Genomic DNA, 6,000 nt, shown 5'->3' with positions numbered 1-6,000 from the left:
TTACTCCTGTTTTTCCTGGAAAACACATTTTCTCAGACAAGTGAATGAAATGTGAATGTATTTTATTATTTTTACTGTTTTCTAGTGAATTGTTACTTGTGCTTAACAGTCACACATATTGTGCACATAATTTGAAGTATTTACTCTGTAAAACAGATCTTTTCCTATAAGTAATCCATATGTGATGTTGTTTTATTGTTCTGCTGCATTTTCTAGCAGTGCCTTACAGAAAAAAAAACTGATTTAACATGTGAATGTAATGGTATTCACAGTCCTGTTACAGAAGTGCATTAGACAGTAATAGTACATGACTGTGTTTTCCACTGTTTTAGTTTAATCTGTTGTCATGTCATATGTTACAACATGTAAAGTTAGTCAGATTGTGAAAATTGAATGTTAGAAAACTTATGATGTTTTATGACACTGTCGTTCGACAGGTCAGGTTTTTTTTTTCTATCCATCTTTGAACTTCCATGGTTACTTCGTTGGATCATTGGACAGTTGATGGCGAGCCAAACCCGGTAGACCATCTGTGATCCTGCTACTGCTGTTACGGTGCTGTGTGGTAGGAACACTGCAACTAAACACTTTGACATCATCTGACACCGACTGCCTCTGCCAACACACACACACACACACACACACACCTACACACACACACACACACACCTACACACACACACACACACACACACACACACCTACACACACACACACACACACACACACACACACACACACACACACACCTACACACACACACACACACACACACCTACACACACACACACACACACACACACACTCCTCTGGAACTTTTCCACATTCAAGTGGACTCTTCAGACTTTCTACATGTACACGTTCAAACACACAGGAAGTGGACTTGGTGTGGGTTTTGTGTTGAAAGTGACTGATTGTCTCTGATCCATGAAATGTTTATTGAATTTCCATGTGAACTGTGGTTTCAGTCATGAGTGACCTTGTGTATGTTTAGATTTAGATCAGGTGCACCCAGGTAAGAGAACTGGAACCACTGTGATTGTGAAAACAGTTGTTACTGAGAACTGTTGGAACCAAAAGAGGCAGAACCTTTATTTAAGTTTTTTTTTATAATATAATTTTTTCTAAAAACACAAGCCTGCATTTATAAAGTTCATCCTTTGTCTGAGTCTCATTGAACTTACACACTGCATTGCATTACTGCATTGGGCTGTTGTATATGTCCTGTGTGTGTGTGTGTGTGTGTGTGTGTGTGTGTGTGTGTGTGTGTGTGTGAATGGTTTAAGATTAATGTTAAAATTTAAAATTGTAATGTAATGTAGAGGAGACCCCAGGAAGAATAGCAACTGAATCATCAGTTGCTAATGGGGATCTTAATAAATGAAATGAAATATTCCAAACTCCTAAACTTCTATATACTAATCTGTAAGTGTGTATCAGCTCTAATCTGACATCCTCAGAGCACTGAGTGTGCTCCACAACCATGTCAAGTCCAAAGTGTCAGTTCAGCAGGGGCTGCATACAACTTAAGGTCTGTAAGAGGAACTGCCGGGGTAGAGAGAACAGGAAACATCAGAGGAAGTGGTTTGTGAGCCACTGCTTTGGCAGCAGCATCTGCTCCAGTGTTGTCACAGGAAACAGAGTCAACAGCAGAGGTGTGGGTCACACATGTGGATGGCTGTGTGGTCTGGAAGAACAGCAGAGAGGAGTTCAGCAGCCCTGTCAGACTGTTGGAGAGGTTTACCATCAGATCTGAGGACATTTCTGTGCTTCCAAAGAGTACCAAAACCATAAGTCATGCCAAACGTGTAACAGGAGTCAGTGTGAATGGTACCAGACTATCCTTAGGCCGGTCGACAGGCGTCAGTGAGAGCTATCAGTTCTGCTGCCTGTGATGAGGAGGGAGTGGAGACGATGAGACCACGTCATGATCAGCAACAACAGCAGAAGCAACATGAGAAGAAAGAGAAAGGCAAGATTCACCTGGGACAATTCAGGACACATTTAGAAAAACAGTCTCGTGGAAATGTATAGAAACACGCTTGACGTATTGAGACAACATGTTCAACCATTTTGCATGTAAACACTTATGCGATGATCTAATACTTAAATGTTGTGTGTGTGTGTGTGTGTGTGGGGGGGGGGGGGGGGGGGGGGACAAAATAAATGTCTAAAGAGCAGCAAGTGTAATTGTACCAGTGTTCTGCCTGTTCTTACATGTTTTGGGTATTTGTAGATCCACTGTGATCTGTGAAATGGGACGTAAATGAGAAGCTGAGGCAGAATATTGTTAAAATTGCACTGTTTCTTTTTCTTTTTTTTTCTTTTTTTTTAAGAATATATTTATTAATTTTCATCTTACTGACCGACAGGCTGTAAGTTATTGTCGTCTGTCGTCCGTTACAAAACTTTCAATCGTCTTCTTCTCCAAAACTACAATTCCAATTGACTTCAAACTTGGTCTACAGCTTCTGTATGATGATGTCAGCACAAGGTACTGAAATTATTTGGATCCGGATCTGATTCTGGATTTGGTGCGAGTTTGAAAAATGTTCCCATTATAAGAGATAGGAAGTGGATTGATCCAATAAATCAGTATCAATAATATGAAGTTGGAATTTGAATTTTTTACAAATCTGATTGGAATATGAGCAAAACATGGACTATTTCTGTAATAGAATAAATACACAGAACTGGGGCAGAATAAATGGATCTGGATACATTTCCCAAAGCTTTGAATTTGGCCGGTAAGATACAGGACCATTGGTCCGATTTTTTCTCTTTGTCCTGTAATGAACTGGTGACTCTTAAAGGTGAAACCCGCCTTCATCCATAAGTAGCTGGGATAGGCTCCAGTGACACCCCACACCCCCCCACCACCGTGACCCTAGTGAGGACAAAGCACATTCACAGAATGAATGAATTTATTAAATTTTCATTTTCCAAAACAAAACAGCTCAGCACCACAGTCAGAACAAAAATAGAGATTTACAGTGAGCATACAGACAGATTCTCAACACATTCATATCCATATAATAGAATAATAATATAATAAAAGTCCATTTAAAAGCAGGTGAAGGCTGGAGACAGAATTGAAGACACATTTCCTTCAGTTTAGTCCAAGAAGGGTTTCCAAATGCACTTGAATATGTATCTTAGAATGTGCCAAACGTGTCAAAAAGTCAAGTGGAATGTTCTCCAGTATCAGCCTCCTCCATCCAATAATATCATAACAGTAGGGGCTTTATTAGACGTCCAGTGCGCTAAGATATTCTTTTTAGCACAGAATGTTCAAATATTATACAATTTCCTGTTATGTTTATTACTAATACACTTAGGGACGGCTCTACTGAGGTCTGTGTATAAAAACATGCACAAATTTATTACACACAAAAAAAATGTCCAAACTGATTTACTAACAGCGCGCACTAAGGGTTGTGTCTTTCAAAGGTGCAAAATAACATCACAAATTTTCAAAAAATTCATGGGAAAGAATGCTTCTCAGACCAAAAGAGTTTGTTCGAGGTGCTCTTTGGAAAAAGGGATTCATAAAGTAGATATCAAACGGGAATAAAAATCCATGGCACTCTCTTTACACATTAAAATGCCTTTATGAACATGGTCCTATCTAGACCCAAAAACCACTTCTATGTGTTTCAGCTTCAAACCTTCATCAGGAAGTCAAACTGTAGGTTCATATACCGTGTAAAATAACATGTCTGCATCCAGTTTGTACGTTTGACACAATGAATATGAAATATGAGGCGTTCACACATCTGTACGTGTGCTGAGAGGAGAAAATGTAAATATAGGAATTTAACGCACGCAAAGAGATTTATCAAAGAAACTGTCTATATTGAACACGTCTAAAACGGAGGAGCAAACGGTTTGGATGTGGAATTACACACACACACAACTGTGGTTGAAACGATGAAATGAGATGCAGAGAACGCATCTTTCACCTCGTGAACATTTTTGGAATGACGGAAGAAAAAATAATTGAGACCCCCACCACCACCGACATTAGGCGACAGTGGGATGAAATTATGTGTACCTGACAGTTAATGCAACCCCCCCCCCCCACCACCACCACCACCTCTAAAATGAAAAATAAATGAATGAGTGAGTCATCAATACCTTCTATGACTAAACTCCTCCCACTGTTCCATGTCCTTCGTCTGGGTCATTCCAGTCTCTGTTCCCATCAGTGCTGCTTTATCCCACAGCAGTTCATACAGCAGACTGTCTGCAGTAGCACACACTTAGCCCTCATTTAAATAGGGCGCTCTGCAAGACTTTGCACGAGGGATGTAACGATTACCGCTATAACGATAAAATCACAGACGGTTAGTATTAGCGTTTAAATTCTAATTCTCATGATAACTGTGTTTGATTACTGCACTTTTAAAGGAAAAAACCCTATGGAAAGATCTGCTTTAATGTCAAATATTTGAGTATAGTTTGAATTTATTACAGTTTTGATTATAATAAATTTTATACCTAATATCTGGAACCAATAATCACTTTTAAAGTCTTTGAAAAGGTTCGTTCAGCATCTGTGTGTTATCTATGCAATAAATTATATACATTTTTCAAATCAGATTTTATATTTTTTGTGTTTTTTGTCCTTTTATGTTTTTATAGTAGGTTAAAATGAAAAAATAATAGACAGATGATATAAATGAAGTTGTGCTGAAAAAAAAACAGATATCAAACATGTGTATGGTAAATGGTCTGAACTTATGTTGCACATTTTCTACACCTTCATGGTGCCCAAAGTGCTTTACAGTTCCTCACATTCACACACACACTCATACACCAGCAGGCGGCCCTACTGGGAGCAGGTTAGGGTTCAGTGTCTTGCCCAAGGACACTTCGACATACGGACAGTCGGAGCTAGGACTCAAACCGCCAACCCTTTGGTCATTGGACGACCTGCTCTACCAACTGAGCCACAGCCGCCCACTAGTAAACATTTGTTTGTATAGTATATAAAGGCCAAATCAAAAGGACTGAAAAACAGACCAAACAGACTCAGACCACTAAGGGTTAATATTGGAATGTTTCTGACACAGAAGGGACAGTGTACTAATTATTTTATTCATTTTAAATGCAACTTGGTTAAATTACTTCAGTGTGTATATTAGTACTTTTTGAACATTTTGAGCAAAATTTCTACAATACTGCGATAATAATGATAACTGTGGTAGTTTTGGTCACAGTAACCGTGATATGAAATTTCATATCGTTACATTCCTACTTTTGCACTTGTTGTAATTTGCACAAACAATCTTTGTAAATTGCCAGCAAATCACAGTTCAACCTCACACACAAAATTCTAGATTGCACACGCAAATTAGTCGAAGCAAACTGGGACCGTCGTAGATCCAGCTGGTATTTGATAAGACAAGGAGGAGAGAGAGAGGATCCAGAGCAATGTCAGGTGTGAGAACTGTTCTAATTTCAAGTAGGACAGAGTGCCAGTGTCCCTGAATGTTGGGCATGAGCAGAGACAGTGTGTGAGGCTGCCTTCATGTATTCTGCACTTAGAACAGTGTGGACAAGAGCCCCGTTTGGTGCAAGTGGGTTCCAGGTAACAGTTTCAGTTGGAAAACCCAGGAACAATTGCACATAGTCATTTTTTAGGCACTGATATTTCTTAATAAATTTAATGTTTTTCATGTTATGTGGTTCATGTTATTCACATTTTTTTAAAGGATGGTTTGTAAACATTTTCATTATATAATTTTACTTTTTTCACTCTTATCCTCCTCAGACCCAGGAAATGTCAGCACAGTACCAGCTTTTATTTGTTTTTTATTCAATCAGTGTCTATATTGGAAACATCATGATGCAACAGTTTTTTCAGATGCAGTTTTTACATTTTTTATACAATGTCCTTTGTGGTGGACAGTTTTCTTTTTTTGTATAAAGTTGTGAAACTCTTGTCCACAAATGTGGACAGAAAACCCATAGCTGGGTCTGAGGAGGTTAAGTGGT

Source organism: Sphaeramia orbicularis, chromosome 21 (genome assembly GCF_902148855.1).
Source record: "Sphaeramia orbicularis chromosome 21, fSphaOr1.1, whole genome shotgun sequence".
NCBI lineage: Eukaryota > Metazoa > Chordata > Actinopteri > Kurtiformes > Apogonidae > Sphaeramia > Sphaeramia orbicularis.
Note: the sequence above shows the minus strand (reverse complement) of the source record.